The sequence below is a fragment of the Malaya genurostris genome, chromosome 1, assembly GCF_030247185.1.
Source record: "Malaya genurostris strain Urasoe2022 chromosome 1, Malgen_1.1, whole genome shotgun sequence".
NCBI classification, from domain to species: Eukaryota; Metazoa; Arthropoda; class Insecta; order Diptera; family Culicidae; genus Malaya; species Malaya genurostris.
The window spans coordinates 93170488-93190942 of NC_080570.1; the positions used below are offsets into that span (position 1 = coordinate 93170488).

General features: G+C 33.9%; 1 protein-coding gene across 2 annotated transcripts in view; it reads right to left on the reverse strand.

Annotated features, from left to right (window-relative positions):
• The window catches only part of LOC131440744 (UNC93-like protein), a 48968-nt gene that overhangs the window by 16807 nt on the left and 11706 nt on the right, over window positions 1-20455 (reverse strand). The window contains exon 1 of one of the 2 annotated variants that reach the window (XM_058612280.1): window positions 6407-6824. The exons of the other annotated variant lie outside the window; for it this stretch is intronic. The gene's annotated coding sequence lies outside the window, so the exon portion shown is untranslated. Of the gene's footprint in view, window positions 1-6406; window positions 6825-20455 lie in introns of those variants that run through there. 2 annotated transcript variants of the gene reach the window in all.

A 20455-nucleotide genomic window follows, 5' to 3' on the forward strand; every position in this document is an offset into this window, starting at 1 on the left:
CAGCGTTTTACTATACTGCTATGCTTTCTAAATGTTTACTTACACAAATTTATGATTTGATTGCACATCACCTTTAGATTCAAAAATAAATTTGTTGGAAATCAGTTAAACGGTTAATTTGCAACATAAAACTGACGAATCGAAACCACGTCATTTCATCTATTCGTCCGTAAACGAGAATGGGACTTTTTGTTCGTACGAATGATGTTCGAATACGCGTATCGTTTAAAGCTAAACTGGAATACATTCTACCGTTTCGCATATGGTTACCTCAAGAAATGGACTGATTTCATCAAGACTTAGCATATACTTGAAAAAGTTTACTGATATTTGAATATTTGTGGCAAACGAGTCGCGTTCGAATTCATTCGAGTGAAAACAAGAATGGCTTTTTCGTATTCGTTCGAAAGTACCCGTTCGTCGTACTGCCGATACGGACGTAAACAAGAATGAGGGTGTATACCTGCTGGATTAACCAGATCGTTTTATATTTAGTTAACTGGTTAAAATAGGTGATGCAATATTTATTATCATTTAGAGAAATCGTCCAGCTCACACCTTTGTAGGGGTATGAAGTGGGACCATCATCATCATCATCATGTCCAAATTCCAGTTGACGGAGTAGTCAAAATACTACGAAATGAGACATTCATGAATTCATCAGATATCGATGGATTGAATTTTTTAAATATTATGGTGCCATAAAAAGTTTTGCTTTTTGAATTCGAATGCAAAAAATTTCATGCAATGATATAAACAACAACGAAAAAGGTGCAAAATTGCTTTTAATAGTTGATGACCTAACAAACGATCTACTCTCAACTATGCTGCTATTATTTGGGCACCGTACTATAAAAACAATATCCAACGTATTGAATCTACCCAGCGTAACTTCGTTCCCTTTGCACTTCGTCGTCTTCCTTGAAACGACCCTCATAACCAAACCAAGACCGTTCTAGGCTAATTGATCTGAACCTACTATCCCTTCGCTGAGATGTCCCCAAAGTAGTCTTCGTTTCTGATTTAATATTATCACGAATTGATTATACAGATCTGTTACAAATATTGATTTTCAACATTCATCAACTCAGTCATTTTTGAAGTTACCTCATTCTAGAACAAATTATGCATATAACGAACCTTTCCTCAGCATATGTCATTGTCATGTCATGTTAGCGGTTATGGATCCAAAAATTGTGGAAGTGGTTCAATATTATTTTAGTTTACCTTAGGGAATGACTTTCTATATCATCAGCGCCGTCTGTAAACATTTTTTATGTAATTTTAGCAATGATGAGGAAAACTTCATTACAACAATAGGTTGAGTAAAACAAATATTTAATTGTCAAACCCTTGTTACCTTCTAAGTAGATGTTGAAAATCTCTGAATGTGAGTAACATGCATGTAATATGCATTTGTTAGAAAATTTCGTTACAAATAAAAATAGTTTTGAGCTGAGCTTAGATTATGTTTTTGAGCCCAGTTTAAGTTTTGTATTTCGATATGCAGCGTCACTTTTAAAAAGTTAACATTAATTTTTAACACTTATCGCTCATTGTTATCAAGAAAAACCTGTTTCAATCCTAAGATGCCATTAGCTAGAGTATTACTACGGTATTCTTCAAAAAACCTTTACTTGATTTTTAAGTAAAAACCAAAAAATTTTGTTTAGGCATCATCTTACCAGAATTTTATATTATATATATATATATATATATATATATATATATATATATATATATATATATATATATATATATATATATATATATATATATATATATATATATATATATATATATATATATATATATATATATATATATATATATATATATATATATATATATATATATATATATATATATATATACTGCAAAACTACATTACATTACCAGCGTCAAATAGTAAAAAACGAATTGTCTCCACGAATCATAGAATCATATATGCAATTATCATTTCCGGTAGTATCTAAGCTGGTATACACGTGATTACCAGCCATGTTTCCAACATGTCGTTTATTAATGAAGGTAGGGGGAAAGAGATATCCACCATCGACTGTTGTAGTTACAAAAGTAGCAGGTCATCTCATCACCAATGCCGTGCCCTGTCTGGGAAGGGAGTATGGCAAAAAGCGTGAGAGAAACTTTTGTTTATGGCAAAATAATGGAAGCGTCTTGAAGTGTGGTGTCGCAGGTAAACGACAATTTGCGAATCACCGTCGTTTGCATTCGCTTATAGAATTTATGACTTGCGGCGACTCGGAAGCAACATATGCCCCTGGGGATGAAGATAATAAACTTAAGTGAAATTGTGTACAGCTTACGTGAACACCGTTAGCCTCATGCAGTAAAGGTTTAACAAAATCAGGTAGAACAAACCTTCCTCTTCAAAGAAATTATTTCATAAACGATCCTTTTGCTACCCGTTTCAGACGCCTGAAACGAATTTAATAGGATAAGCAAACACACGAGACACAATGTTTGCCAAAAACGATATAATTTAAGTAGAATACTGGGTACTACATCTGAAGTTGGCGCCGAACAAACTGTATCCAGTATGATCCGAATAATATCTTTAGCCTTTATTGAGGATTGGCGTAAACATTCCCAGACTTGGTTATTATTGAAGTCTGCTTCACTCTAGTTTGGTGCCATCAATTGTGTTTTTTTTTGGTTTCCTAATTTTAACAATAATTGCACTAGGGAAAACGATGGCATGGGATGACTCATACTTCAAAATACACGTTTGTGAACTATTAAAATTCCCAGCATAGTGTTGTTCATTTCATCCATTCACAAAAATGGTATTTTTGGTAGGATTTAAAAGCTTCATTAATTTCCCGTGGATAGAATTTATTTAATTATAATAAAAAAAACATTTGATCTGATTTCTAAAGGAATATACAAAAGAGAGCAGAGATAGAAATATTGTGTGAATTTACATCTATTTTCATGCACATATTTGGAGCCGGCAGTTAATTGTACGTTTCACGATATTTTAATCGCAACACTAAGCGTTAATTGAAAGATACAGTTCTATTAATTGAAAATTCTATGTTATTCAATTTTGTTCTTCATCGATGACGGTTTTCAATCAAATTTTCGATTCAAATCATATCTATTCCATGTTACTATTGATTTACATGTCGTGTAACTTTTTTTTGGGCAGGCTTTCTACTACAAATTTTCCCAAATTTTTTTCTCCCTGTTGAATGAGAGTGAATTCAAAATGTTCATATGATTCAAGTTTTAATTCTTTTATCTTGATGTCTTAAGTCATTGATAGATTTTTTTTTTCGATTATAGAGGTTTTAACATTGTTGTCATTCACCTCTTCGGGCCAGAAAAGTTTTCTGACCCTATGTGCGGGGTTGGGAATCGAACCCAGGTGGGCAGCGTGAAAGGCATCGACTTACCCATCACGCTATACCCGTTCCCCAAGTCATTGATAGATGTATCAATTTGAATAAATACATCATTGATAGATGTATTTATTCAAATTGATAGAAGTAATGAATTTAATAAGTGTTATTATTGAATTCATTATCTCTATCAATTTCGACCGTTTTCGCCTGCATTTACTCTCGAATAATGAATTCATCAACTTTCTCCGTTATTTTTCAACTCTTACGTTCGAATAAAAATGCTTCTATTGCTCCACTTTAGTTTACAAAACTTAATACTGTATGCTGTTGGCATGCAGGTCACTTGATATCATGGACACAAAGATTTTCATCATCTGCAATAAGGACCAAAAGAATTATTGGTCAACATAATTTTCTCAGAAACTGTTAATTGTTTCGATTAAAAAGAGGCTGAAATTTTTAATCAATGTAGGGGATGAAAAAAACCAACCACTGTGCACTTTGTATATACGGAAAGGCTTAAATAAATTATCACCGTGTGTCTCCAAAACAATGTATTTCTTACAGAGAATTGGACCGCATTTATAGCTATACAAATGTTTGGATCCACTATACGACGATTCCGGCCATCCGTCATATCGAAGACAACCTAAATCACGGCGGCGAACAATAACTATCAAAAACTAGCTAGACCATTAAAAAGCAGAAATTTGCCAACATAAGTGAATGTCATAGGTACCACCATAACGTCATCAGAAGATAAAAAATAAGTAACCAGCCAAAAAAATGACGGATTAGGTAAGCCCATTGAGGGTTGTGTGGCTTACCTAATCCGTCATATCTCTGGAACCGAAAGTAACAGGCAATTAATCTCTGAGCTAGATGAATATCCCAAGAGTAGCCTCTTAGCGAGCCTATATTTGTTATGATCGGTTCAGCTATCTCCGAGAAAATGGGGCGAGACAAAAATCTTTGAAAAATGCACACACAAAAACTCTCTCTCTCTCTCACACACACACACACACACACACACACACACACACACACACACACACACACACACACACACACACACACACACACACACACACACATTTATCGATCTCGTCGACCTGAGTCGAATGGTATATAACACTAGAGGTCTGCGGAGCTTCGATCGAAACATGTTTTTTCAGCAATTCTGTTACCTTTCCTTGTATCCAAATTTTATATTAATTATAAGTAAAGGAATTAAAGTAATTATAAGCTATAGGCTGGTTTAGGAGAAAAAACTTGTATAGCTTGTTATTTTCATTTCTATTTGTTTGTTCGTAATCTAAATGATATGATTTGAAGTATATTAAAAAATAAGCACTATAATTTAATACACATATCAAGCATGCATAATTAGTTAAATAAAATCTTTGTCGAGCTCCCAAAACTTAGCGACGGCTCAAAGCTGTAATAATAATAATGAAGAGCATACTTTGTGTGGAATTGAAAAAGCACCCACTTAAACCCGGATTGACGGTTCAAACCAAAGAATGCATGTCTTACAAGCCAGTTGTCGTACGTTCGAGTCCTGACTTGGAAGGATTCTTAGTGTCAGTAGAATTGTAGTACTTGCCATGCAACGGTTTCTAAACGCTGGAAATCGGCTTCGAAGTACGCTTAAACAAGAGGGTTAAATCCAACAAAAGGAATGTAATGCCAAGATTTTGTCTAAATAGTTATAGACAACAGGCATAATCTGCACCAACAAAACCTATTTTCCCGTAATATACCCAATTCATGGTCTTGATTTTCGCGTAAAAATGTATATGTATATGAAAATCTTATTTCTAGAGACTTGAAAAAAAAATCTCAAAAGCTTTTAATCATTCCATTTGGATAAGTACATTCCTAAAAGACAATTCTAAAATATGCTAAATGCAATAGCACAGAACACCAATTGGTATTAAATTCTGCATTTTATTCTTTGCTGAACTTTAGACCATACAAACGGCTAACTACACTAGAAAAATGAAAAAGTGTTGCTCAATCTTGGCAATCAATGCCTATCGATTCATGTTCAACTGTAATGTTTAATTATCATTTCAAATCCGTTCAGTAAGATTTGCCTTTCTTTGACTAGTCTTTAACTAGATTTAAAGCCAAAATGCACTGATTTGCTTTGCAAAATTCCGCTATTAACAAAATACTCGCAGATTTGCTGAAAAAGCGATTGAAAACAAACGTTCCGATAGGAAAAAAATAGTAAATCTAAAATCAATTTTCAAAACCTTGTAGAAAACTGAAAGTTTGAAAACGCTATTCGCATTGAATAGTCATTAAAAAGTGAATAATTTTCCAGAGATATGAACCGGTGAAAATTATATTTACGTGGTAATCATATGTAATGTATGAACTATATAGTCATGAAAGTGCTGAAAGAATGTTACTTACTGTTAAGTTTTCTATATTATTTCAATTCTTATTGTTATTACCATTTTCAAATAATAACTCATCGCGAAATATTGAGCTGAATGAAATCCTGCTAATGAATGAAAATTACCTATCATTATGCGGTTTTCTATTTCTATGTTAATTATGTTAATCATTTAAAAAAAATTCATGTCAAATGCGTTCAACCCGAACTATTACGTCTCCAAAAAAAAACTTATTTTCATAAAAAAAACAGAACGTCTTCATTGCTTAATCTATTCTCCGTAGATTCAAACTTTGAAGTATTCCTGAATAAAATAAATTCGTTTTTCACTGAATAAATTGAGAATGACTCCTTGTGTTTTCAATCCTAACAGTTTAATATTACTTAAATAACCGTCTTACGTTTTTCATCGTTTTTTTTTACTTTTGATACAAAATGTTTATTTTCAGCATGATAACGAAAAAGCAACTGTGCATAGTATTTCAATGCTCAAAATAGAAAATATTTTAATTAAATAATTAATTCATTTATAATTAAAAAACATTTTAACTGTTTAGATGTTGGTTAAGAGATTATCAACAATTACTAAATCTTCTCTCGTGAATCCGTCTCTCCTACGATTTTTACTCACCGACGCTATAATATACTCTTCATTCGAATTCTACTGATTCCACACTCAAATGCCCAGTATATCCTTGATGTATGACAACCTTGAATCAGTTTTCTCTGCAGCTACTACCGACTTGACAGGAAGATATTCTGCATTCAGGCAATACGAGAATCAAATCAATCGTGTAACAATCACATCACAAGCACGTTTCGCGTATCTACACGGATGTGCTGCTGCACTTTGCACAAAACAAATATTAACACTGTTCCTACTACCGAAAGGAAAATCCATCCAATTGACTAGGATCACAAACCGTCTCACGCGGACATTTGCCAATAAAACGGTAATTGGTAGAATGCATCACCGGAATGCAAAATCACTCGATCACTACGAATCAGCCGATAGCGCGCCCGATCGATGTCCGCTGCGAATGAACTTGCCCGAATGCTACAAAGGCTGGCCGAGCTCGCTGCCTGCTGTAAGAAATCCCTTCCACATTTACTATTTGATGGGCTATGAATGTCCAAAACAATACGGAAATGGCAGTAGTTTCAGAGGGAGAAAGAATATGCACCATTGATAGCATTAAACCGGTTTCATACCACTGTGTTTCCGATGCCCGATGGCTGATCCACAGTAAATAAACATGTAGGTCTTTCATCTTCGACCTTGTCTGTCGTCATCACGTTTGCGAAAATTTTCCACGCGCCATGGATACCGATGTAGGCTGATGTTAGCCATTGTTGTATTAGCATGTTGATGCTGATACTTGTTAGCCAGCTCATTAAAATGGTAAGCAGCACGTAACTTGCATAAATCACGACACCATTCAGTAGTGAACCTAGTAGCACCTCTGTCTTGATCTCTGTTGTTGTTGATGAAACCTTATCGAATCTATCAAATGCATATCTTCTTCTCATGCTTTATTCAGTCTCACGTGACGTCGATACAGTAGTATTGTAAACGCACGTACGAGTCACGCTGGTGCTTAAGAGTGCCATAAATCATAGGGCTACTTGCTTGGCGCTACTACGATACGCAAGGTTCATCACACAGTACTAGGTCAGTGATACGTTGCCAAGGTAGTCGTGGAATGTCATCTATTAGTTAGTCGTTCTAACATTACTTAGTTTGACCATGCGTACGTTGTTTTATATGCATATGGGATTCCCAGTATTTGGTTAACAACTTGTTTTCACCATTCCTGATAAAACTAGATCTATCCAGATACTGAAATTGGCTACATAAATAGGTTCGAAAACATAGTTTCCAAAACAAGGTTAAACTGAGTAACCGTGCCTATGTTCACCTTAGCTCATCCATATTTCCCATTCATAAACAACCATTCGTCAGAGTGAGGTCTGATATATTTGTTCAAGTGATTGGATCAACGAACAGGATCGGTGAATTCAATTCGTTTTTGTCTGGTTCGCTGGGTTATTGTATCAAAAGTCATCCCGTTATTTTGCAGATTATTGGACTTCCAATCAACGGATAGTGATAAAATCGGGAACAATACCTTAGCTTCGGCCTCAAGAAGCATTATCATAGGAAAAACAGTACGACAAATGTACCATATTGCTGTTTTAGTGAATGTACCAATTTCCATTCTTCGAACATCTCATTTTCACCAATGATTTTGTGTGAGACGAATGAAGAATCTGGGGTGAATAGGGGTACCGTCACCCACCATTTATGTCATGATTTTGTTTCCTGGAAACAATAAACTAATATGATGATTTGTTTGTTGTGATGGATGCAGATACAATCATCTTACTCTTACACGCAAAAAGCTATATGTAAAAAGCATCTGATAATTTTCTTTTCAGATTAATTGACATTACAGATCATGACTTTGATAACTGACTTTTTAAATTTCATATGCACTGTGCTGTGCGTGAATGTATGCTCTATTAGGCGTCTTGTACGAAAAATGTCCCGCTGAATTTCGAAAAACCGGAACCCCCCTTCCCTTCACAATAATTACGTAATAATTTTCATCACTCTTACCCCTCGAACGATGAATTTTTCAACTGGTGGCATTTTTATGAATTCTTCAAATTGATCTTTACGATTTCAGGTTGATAGAATCGGTTCATACATTCATTTGGAAAACAGAGTTGAGAAATTCTTTTAATTTATTCTGTCGTGTAATATTACAAATTTATTCGTTTTAGCCTCCGATCTTATACAAATCAAGTCGTTATAATGGTATGTTTTTTTATGCTGTTCATACTATTCTATATATATATATATATATATATATATATATATATATATATATATATATATATATATATATATATATATATATATATATATATATATATATATATATATATATATATATATATATATATATATATATATATATATATATATATATATATATATATATGTACGAGGTCTGTTCAAAAAGTTCCCGGAATTTTTTAATTGCGCGCGTCTGGAGAGTCCGGTGGTCAAAAATTTTTTTTATTGTGTTTTTATTTGTTTATTATTGTGGACATATGTACGTCCCTAATGTATGGTGAAATTTTCAGCTGTATTCATTGTTTACATTCTGTCTTGTAGCGGCTGGTGTAGACGTGTTTTTTTGAGCTCGGTGATTTTTGTTAGTTTAAACAATGGAAGAATTGAAGAGTCAAAGAATTTGTATTAAATTTTGCGTGAAAAATGAAATAAAGTGTAGCCAAGTGTGCGAAATGTTACAGAGCCTACGGTGAGTCTGCTATGAAAAACAAGTGGTTACGAATAGTATAAGCGTTTCCAAGATGGCCGCGAAGACGTTGAAGACGACGAACGCTCCGGTCGACCCAGCACGTCAATAATCGATGAAAATGTGGGAAAAGTGGAAAAAATGATTATGGATGATCGCCGAATCACTATTAGAGAAGTTGCTGATGAAGTTGGCATATCAGTTGGCTCATGCCATTATATTTTTTCAAATGTTTTGGGCATGAAACGAGTGGCAGAAAAATTCGTTCCCAAACTGCTGAATTTCATCGTTACTTATTCGTGATTTTTGGCAAAAAACAAGACTTTAATCATGCCCCAACCTCCTTATTCACCAGATATCGCTCCGTGTGATTTTTTCCTATTCCCAAAGTTGAAGAGACCCATGAAAGGACAGCGTTTTTCATCGATTGAAGAGATAAAGGCAGAATCGTTGAGAGTACTACAGAGCATTACAAAAAGTGACTAACAGGGGTGTTTCGAAGACTGGAAAAAACGCTGGCATAAGTGTATTATATCTAGGGGGGATTACTTTGAAGGGGACCATATAGATGTAGCCGAATAAATAAATATTTTTTTAGAAAAATGAGAATTCCGGGTACTTTTTGAACAGACCTCGTATATATATATATATATATATATATATATATATATATATATATATATATATATATATATATATATATATATATATATATATATATATATATATATATATATATATATATATATATATATATATATATATATATATATATACCCAAGTAACATGTTAAGTTGCTGTCCTGTATATTTCTACTGATTGTGCAATTTATCAAGTTAGCTTATATCACTATTCTAGTAACTGTTGTGTTATGGAAAAAGCGCAATTTTTCTGTGTTGAGCAACATACTTTCAAGTTCATTCGTTATTACGAACATTTATTCACAACGATTGTGCAACTGATACAAAAACTCATGCGTCGATCCTATCAAAAAGGTAGTAAAAAAATCAGCGAAAAAACAATTGTGAAACTCATGCAATCTGCTACGTAATGTAAACAAGAAATGGAATGACGTTTACAAAAACATAATTTCTAATAAATAAGTTTCACATTTGATTTTTAATACAACTGCTCTCAACACAAACATGGATCATGTAAAATAATCTGCACATGAAAAATGATAATGCACATATTGTAGAATTAATCTTTTGTGTCTTTGTAAATGAAAAATCGACAACGAGCTGCATTTCTATGGTGAAACATGTATTCGTACGCCCGAAATTTTCAAGCGCCTTTAAATTAACGTGTTTTGATGATTGTACACAAATTTCTGTGAAAATAACAGTCTATTATTTTTAATGAGAATCATCGGAATGATGTTTAAAATACGTGTATTCAAACATTATTTAAAATTGTCTGACGATTTTAATCAAATTAATGTGTAATTAAACCTGAAAAATCTCGAAATGATTTTTTCTTGAATGTTTTCCAATATGGCTTCGATTGTAACAGTGAGTTGAATAGAAAATGGTTCACCCAACGTAATGACATATATTATCTAAATAACAGGAAACATTTACATGTTAATATTGTGGAAAGAAATTCTCTACGTTTTGTTTTTTATCAGTTTTAATCTTCTAGTTGAATTAAACAACAATACAGTATAGTCATTTATCTTAGACGGCCCGACTTTTGTGATACGCACTGTAGGTATTATTTTGGCAAGTCCGTGTGCTGGAGTTGCAAAAACAAGTTGCACAAGCGGTAATATATAACTATGCGAGTAACTGTGATGAAATTAACTTTTCGTTGAATATATTTGAAAAGCGATGTCAGGTCTGCTTTTTTTTTCGCGAGATCATTTCACTAATTTTTCTTCCACAAGAGCAGGCATGTCCAAACACTGCACTGCACTGCGTGCTTCATATAACCACCGCCACCGCGTGTATTGAGAATGCTATTGCGTGCCAGTGCACAAAGAGATACACGAAACGCAATATCCGAAGTCACGGTGTTCGTGGCGCTGTTTTATTTTCGGCACTGGTGTTTCAAGCTTCGGCATACACCGAAACCGCGTATTTTCAGTTTCGTTAAACACCGGAGCCGAGTGTTTTCAATTTCGCGAAGGCACCGAAGAGCACCCACGCGTTGGTTATATTGTCAATCAATTGAATTCAATCAGACGCGTATTGATGAAAAAAGAATTATTCATTCAAACGCATCTTTCGTCATACCGTGGCGCTATAGGTGCTTATAGTACAAGCAACGTATGTGGCAAAATCGGAAACACTCGGCTTCGGTGTTTGCCGAAGTCAGGAACACTCGACTTCAGTGCTGCCCGAAAATCCAAGCACCGGTCTTTGACAATTACACGACCACCGCTACGAGTGCTTTTTCTACTGCGTTCAGTGTGTGTTTTTCAATACGGGCACGAAGCGTAGCATTCAATACTCCTGGTGGTGTGCTCACGAGTGAAGGTGAGTACCGTGCAGAACGGATCCGTGTTTTTGCCATGCCTGCACAAGAGATTTATAGCAATTTCGACGTATATTGTGCCCGGTACAATTATGACAGCCGTTTGGAAAGTTTTTGATAAGTTGCCCAATTGTTATAGTTACTCCCGTTTTTCATGACGATGTGAAATTTTTTGTAGAGCTTCTAGTGAAACATTAACAAGTTGGTGATTTACTGCACAATTGTTTTAGATGTACTTAAAGTTGTTCTACTGTGATTTTTTCGGTAGTATTGTGAAACTTAACAGTGACACGTTGCACAACCAATTTTAATTTATATTTCTAAACATATGTAACATAAATAACATTTCTAAATCAATTGTAAAACATCTTGAAAGTTCAATAAGTTACATTTGCTACTTGGGTATATATATATATATATATATATATATATATATATATATATATATATATATATATATATATATATATATATATATATATATATATATATATATATATATATATATATATATATATATATATATATATATATATATATATATATATATATATATACATATATATATATATATATATATATATATATATATATATATATATATATATATAAATGCAGAGATCATTCTTTATAATCCATAAAGTTGTTTTGTATGGACAATGAAATTTTCCGTTGAAAAAGTCGTCAATGATTGCTAGATCTACGATTGATGTTTGGGGCGCAAGGAGATGCTCAGTATTTCGCCGTTGAAAAAAAGAAAAATCGTTGGAAAATCGTTTGGTGCGCAATGAGTAGTTTTGGGTGGAGATTTTGCATGCATGATTGATTCGTCATTTGGAAACACGTGCCTAAGAGGGTATCAAAATCATTACTTTCCAAATGACCTTATGGTAGAATGCACATGACTGTTTTAGCTATACCGTAAACAGAAGCAAAAGTTCTAATATATTTTACCAGTAGATGAATTTAGATGAATAATGTTGGCCATCGTGGGCGTGAGTTGAACAAATTAAATAATGTAACGATTTTTTTACGTATCAATGATAGGATTCTGCTGTTGAAATAATGAGTTCAGATGAAAACATTTTTCTGGCATTTAGAATGCTGAAGTTTTCAAGAGTGGTTTACTTCAAAACGGTCTGCTTATGATGCTATTCATGACATTTCTGTATGAAATGTTCAAAACGACGAATGTAATAATGAGAGATTCTCTTTGTTTACTTTCTCTTTCGATTATTGCGAAACATTCCTGCTTTTTGTCGATAATTTATTCAGTGCAGATTCAAAGATGATAGCTTTAGTTATTATAATCGGTAGAGTGAAGGATTGGTAAGAGTACCGTAATAATCCAAAGAGAAAGATAACAACGAGAATCTCTCATTGTTACATTCGTCGTTTTGAACATTTCATACAGATTTGTAAGCTGCTTAAGCCAAATCATTTCATTTCCCAAACTTTTAATTACTTGACGAATTACCTTATACGAATCATGAATATCATATCTGAAGGAGAAATCGTGGCATATAAGAACCATTAGTTGTGAGATCTGCTATTTTGTACACTAGCTTTAACGATAAGAAGAATACTCGTATAATCACTCCTCGTGCTCACTCCGCTAGAACAGAATATTGATTCTCAGGACTGAATACTAATCAAAACGATGTGGTGGCTCGACGAATGAGAGGCCTTTTGATACAATTCTTGAACGTTCATGTCAAAGTTAATGAACACAATATTTAATAAAAGGGTAATTTGAACTTTCGAATGTCCAAGAATTTTTCATTTTATCGCTAATTCGTAAATCGAAAATTGATCCTGTCATTATCACGCTACGAACATTAATCAAACACGACTAAGTAATATCACTAGCGGTAAAGCAGGTTATGGACAACCGTTCAAAACTAATTTATTACTTTCGATAATCCCTAAGGATTTGATATTAAATTTTTAAACGTCTTCAGTACAAGTAAGTCTTAACATGCAATAACAAACAACAATCCCCGAGGGCTGCTATTGGAAAATTGTGGGATCAATTTAAAGTATTTACCTTGGTCATCTCTTTTCCATCCATCTGTCATTTGTTTATTTGTTTATTTAGGAGCAAGGGAAAAGCCCGCTGGAGCTGAGATTTTTATTCTCCTTTTCCAGCAGGCATAAAACCATCTCATCTTTTGTAACAACAGATAACATTTGTCCAAATGATACATAACGAAATCTTAGATTACCATTATTTAAACTACAAAGCTAACTAGCAACTATTGATATCGTCTAATTATCTTAATGAAACTAGCGGGAAAAGATTCGAAGAAAACGAGTTTAAATGGAGTTACGAGTGATTGAGGTCGAGACGACCGAAGGCCGCGAGTGCGCCGGCGACCCGCCGTCGGAAGCGCCGGCCACTGCGGGGTGGCAGCGCCCCCGCACAAATCACCTCTGTCTAGTAGCGGTCGTTTGCCCGGATTACCCAAAGCTAGGAGCTATCCCTTAGTTAGGTCCGAACGAGCGACAGCGAGGTCGGACAGCAGGTCATTAAAAACGATGAGGCGTAGCCGCATTAGACCTTACAAAATTTCAGTAAATAAAAACAATTTCCATTAAGCAGCATGTTCATCTGTTATGCCGAATGACTGTTATGCCAAATGAACATTATGCCAAATGAACATTATACCAAATAACCATTATGCCAAATAACTATTATGCCAAACGACTTTATGCCAAACGTGATAGGTAGACCTCACTAAAGTATACCGAAGTTGGAACAGTTTCGATTTTTTTGCCGTTTTTCGCTTCACCACTTGAAGTGGTGGCTTGAAATTTTAGACACTCATCATCCTTTAATTCCGGAACCGGAAGTCAGATTCAAATAAAATTCTAGGATTTTAAATGCGACTGTAAAACCTTTCCTTTGAATTGCGTATGATAATTGGTCCAGTCATCTCTAAGAATTCGGAAATAATTCCATTTCTAAGTTTTTGACCATAGTTTCTGGTACTTCCGGAATCGCAGTCTGGGGATCAGTATGTCTAGCTACATATTTCATTGTCACTTGAAATAGCGGTTTGAAATATTAAACTATCATTACCCAATGATTTCACAACCGAAAGCCGAACCTAAATAAATTTAAGCAATTTTGAATCGGACCAATACCGCTCCTAACATGGAGAACAGACGCTGTTTCGAGCCGCCCCAACATGGGAAATAGACGCTCGGGTAGGCTCGCTCTCTGCACTGAAAGAAAACGCCAGCCGCATTTTGAATGAAACTTCATTCAATGCGATAAATAACTGAGAATTCCGACTATTGAATGATAGAACAATCTGCATGATCAAATGATCAATATTCAGTGAGTTTTACTTATATGTGTGATTACCATTCATATATTATATGACTGTCAGTTACGTTTGAAATGTTAGTGAACTGTGTGTTAATCATCATGAATCCGACTGAATGTATGTTACCCATTGTCATTTAATCCCTGAGAAGAGTTTATTCCTAATAATGAATAATAACAGTTCGAATAATTTTATGATGAGCGAAAAATGAGTTTCATACTTATTTATTCTGATTTTCTTCCATGATTTATATGATTGGCATAAATATATGGAATTGTATTACAATTGTATGTAAAATTGATAAAGCTAAATGAATTTGTTATATCATATTCCCGTAACAAAAATCTTTCCATGCATGTATTATTTTCATTTTGCAGTGTTTCATACAATCGAATAATTTCTTCTTTCGAAATTTGAATGAAACTTTGATGATTCGCAATGTTGAAGGAAAAATAACATAGCATGATTTTATTATTAATTATCAGTGCGTTTCCTCCGATTGTTAAAATATTTTTGGATAACTTGTCAGAAAAGTAGATGACGGAATGTAAACAAAACGCGTTTTTTAACCGAAGCTATACGTTTAAGATTTCTATTTAATACGAATTCACGTAATGTAAGGGCAATTTCTGCTTTAGACAAACAATTATTGTGGCAAATTCTATTTTTCTAGGATTGTATATTGGCCCCTTGATTTAATAAATTCAAACCTTTTTTGAATCCGTATATCGGATCAATTATATTTTATTTGTATCTACTATCTTAAACAATCAGTTTGATAAAAGGAGACTTGCTCTGACCTCCGACCCTTATGTTTAATAGAAAAATCGAGCCAATGAACTGAATTGAAATGAATGACGACGCTTTTTAAAGAAAAAAAACTCAGATTTAATCAGTAGGATGGAAAACGATCAAAATTTGAAAAGAAAGTTTTCATTCTACCATGGATCTACTGCATACTCTTGGAATGGATTAAATCTGAGTTTTTTTCTTTTTACAAGCGTCTTTTCCAAGATTGCTATGGAGATGGAAACCAACAAATCTCTGTAACTATATTGCAATACAGAACTTGATCATCTGCATACTTTGCAGCAGATTTTTAGTGTACAAGTTAATCATGTTCTTACTATCAATCAATTTTATTGTAAATAAAAATATTATTTTAAATAATCGTGGAAATTTATTTTAAAATCATTACTTTTACAAACAATAATAACAAGCGCTGGACGTTTTTAATTTATTAAAATTTAACTTTTCTGGCTGCTTAAATGAATTTATTGTGAAAGGTTATAACGGTTTTCAACAGTAGTATAATTTGCATTTGAATGGAAACGGAAAAGTTGTGTATCTCACAGCAAACGATATTTTATATGAAATTGATACTTCCAACTTTGAAGTTTTCTTACATTTTCTTATATTAATAAATCATTGTATTTTTCATTTGACCAACCAATTCCACAGCGGAAATAAGTGATTCTCAATCGGAACTATTCAGTTAAATACAATTTATTGTATTTTGATGACAAAATGTATTTTTCACTGTGCAATATGTTTTTCTTATGTTGGTTTCTGCTGCTAAATGATGAATATATTCAAACTGTACACTTGATTCTTTTCCGAAAAATTGGTAAGGGGAAAAATTAAGCTTTTAATTGTTACGATACTTAACAACCTACACACTTCATTGTAAAACGTTTGTGTACAATCCATTGATTACCCTGACGAAAATTAGTACGTTAACTCAACCGACTCCAGCATAACATTAGTTTATACAGAATATTAAAATGTCTACTTATGTTCAATGGAAAAGTTTCAATGAATATGTAACAAAAAATCTTATGGTTTCTCTGCAACATTTTTTCAGGTGTCTAAGTGGTATATGTGAAAACCTTGCTCTCGGCATCTTAAAACTAAAGCAGAGTGCCTCATTAAATATATTATTTTTACAACCATGGAGTTTATTGAGACATTATCAACTATTTAACCAATTGTATTTCAGTTATTTTAGTCAAGGGCAAGAAGCCAGAAGAAACTATCATTGATCCGCATACATACGACCAACGTTGCGACATGTTTTACAGTTCAGAATTTATTTCAAAGAAAAATAGCATGCTCGGTAATTTCTGGTGTAATCAGTGTAAGTGGATTTACATAAATTCGGCAATAAATCATTCGATTATTATAAACCGTTTTATCAACAGCAAAAATACGACCAACTTAGAAAAGCAGATCAAAACTTGAAAAAAACTGTCGTCGTAATGGTTAGAAGCAAAGCCTTCCAGACGAATCGGGTGATAGTGCTGATCGGTTTAAAATATATTATTTATAATTATAATAACACGTATACGAAAATAAACCAAATTTAAATTTGAACAAATATATTTTTATTTTTGTTAAATAAATGATCTATATCTTCAGTGTTATTTGTATCTTCTTCTTTCAATGTTATGGTTTTTATTAATTCAGTGAAAAAGTTTTTTAAAAAATCTAAATCCATTAAAGGAAAACAAATTGCAGCTTCAACCAATTCTATTCATTAAATTAACTTTTTTTATGATTTTGTTACTATTTCAATAAAATTGACCAAACTTAATTATTCGTACAATATTTCATAATTTTATTAGACATCCTGCGGTTTCAGCCCAAAACACTGTTGCGAATAATCTTATCAATTTTCGTAAACTATAATATACGTCAAAATCCGTTCCAACATCTTGGTTGACGAAAGTGTGTGGGACATTCTTCGTCATATTTTTCTTATCAAATCTGATCATTTCCACGTTTGTTAGGAGCACTTACATATCAGTTCATCGATTTTGAAAAATATCCATATACTGTGATACCTTTTTGACACTTTGACCAGTTCTTTTTCATACTCATTGAACTCCAATGCAATTGTAAAAAAATTCAACTGTCATAGAAATGTTTAAAAATGGAAGTGGGGCATAATTGAAACTTTTTTTAATTGTAGGTCATTTGCATAAAATAAAACAAACATGAAAATCTCCTTAATATCATCCGACGATTGGTGTAGATTAAATTCATTCGGTTTATGGTATGCGATTGTATGTACGAACATCATACAACATCGATTTTCACCAACTTTGATTTGAATTATAGGCCTCATCAGAAATCAGAACTAATCGGTTGAAGTGCCGTGACTTCTTGTCAATTTTCTGAAGGGAGAGAAAAGATTAAAAAAAACTGAGAAGTGGGAAAACAGCACAAAACAAAAAAAAACATTCTGCATCCCCGAAACGATGCTGAACGGTATTTGGAGGACTTATACCACCGGGAAAGGGGGACCGAAGAGTTAAAGTCTATTCGCACTATTCCGAGACGTTTTTATCCTCATCGGCGATGACTGAGCTGCTGGCGTGAGCATGTATTGAAATGCCGGATCCGGCATTAAATTCATTTGGTTGTCACCGATATTCCTCGCCGAGTTTTTCTCGGTGCCGACGGTGCGAAAAACTCGGCGAGGAATATTGGTGGCAACCAAATGGCTTTTATGCCGGATCCGGTATTCCAATACAGATCTGTTCCATAAGAGCGCGGTCAATTACATAAGAGCGCGGTCAATTTTGTGAGAAAATGAAAAGACTCAACGTGAAAATATTTTTCAATAAGGTTTTATTAGATCAAAAACTTGCATGCTATTAATAGCAAGTCCAATCCCCTTCAACGTTAATAATAGCTTGACACCTTCGAGGCATACTTTGAGCGAGATTTTGTGCGTATTCTCTGAAAACGGCCTTCAAATTCGGCGAACAAGCTGTTTCAAATTGTGTGGTCGGTTTTAGACACGCTTCATCTTCATTTGAGCCCAAACGTTCTCAATTGGACCAATCGGGCGACTAAGAGGGCCAATCCAAGGTCACGACACCATTTTGCTCCTTTGCCCATTCAAGACGTTTTTGCACATGTTTTTCACTAAACATCGGTTTTTGCAAAGTTTTGAAGCACCTTCGTGTAAAGTTTATATCGGATTCACCTGTTTCACAAATCGAAAGTTGTCGACATTTTTCACCTCTTTAAAACGATTCACCCACTTACTCACAAACTGTTTCGACTTTTTCATGCATTTCGTCGCATCAGCTTGGGTCATTTTGGGACCTTTCGGCTGCGAGGACACTACTGCCCTCACACCATTCCACATTACCGATCGCGAGTAATCACCACGCTCTTATGTAACATACTGTACATGCACACGCCGGCAGCTCAGTCATCGCCGATGAGAAAAAAAACGTCCCGGATCGTCCCGGATGGTCCCGTCCTGGAATAGTGCGAATAGACTTTTATTCTTAGCCAGTTGAGATCCGCTACCGGCACGGATATCTAGGCTGCTCATAAAGGTCATTGAAGGTCAATTTCTATTGGTAGCCGAACAGCCGTGAAACAGCAAAATATAAATCTGTTGGATTTTTAAGAAATTACAACTTCAATTTTCACAAACTTAGATTAGAATTATAGGCCTTTTTACAAACATTGGTTGAATCAAATCAGAATTGTCAACAAAAAAATCGTTTCCCGGATTTGTTTTTACAATATTTTTTTCTGCGTGTAAATCTTGTTAGTTGATGGCTAACTTTGGCAATACTGATTTCCTATTTTCACAAACTTAGATTCATATTAAAGATATTTAAATGACGATGCAAAACACTAAAAAATATTTTAACTGGTTCAATTTTCAAGGCACGTAAGTTGATGGCCAATCGAACCGACTTTGGCTCTACCAGTCTCCGGTTTCAGTAGGTATAGGAAATAATCATAAAAATGGAGCTTGTTACGCTTTCTAATATCAATAGTTTTAAAAAAATTCATTATTACACCACAGGCTGATTGAAACAGGATTTGAATCGTCACTTTATACCAGGATATATCATTATATTTAAAGGAAAAGGCAGTCGGATCAGAAAAAATCAATAATTTGCTTTAGCAACCGATGTGATTTCCATTTTTGAGTTTATTGAACACTACTTTCGAAGCTCCGGCAATAAGAGTTCGAAATAGGAATTCGACTTTGGTTCCAACATGAAGACATGCAAATCGAATTTTCCAGGAAGGGACAATTATTACAATTGCACCGAAATTGTATTTGATATTTATATCATATGAAAGGTCAGAGTTCATTTAAAACCTTCCCATATGTGTTATGATTAGATCTATGTAATGGAAAACTACATCTATTTCAACAAACCAAATAATTAAGTTTTTTTTGGAATATGGAAAATTATAGATTCAACATTCAAACCTTCCTAATCTAACATAACATGAAATAGAAAAGTTGAAAAAATTGATAATTAAAATTAGGGTAAATGCCATATCTCTCACATAATTAGTTTCAATTATCGATAGAAACAGCTGTCGGTCTTGATCGATCAGTAACAGCTACTGAAATATCACATAAGCTAGTAATACTCGTCTTCGAAAATATCTCGTAACCTACACTAATAACTGACTGTCATATTCAGTCCAAAACTCCTTATTTCCAACATGATCAGCTTATCAGACTAATAATGACACATGTGTCAACTATCCGCA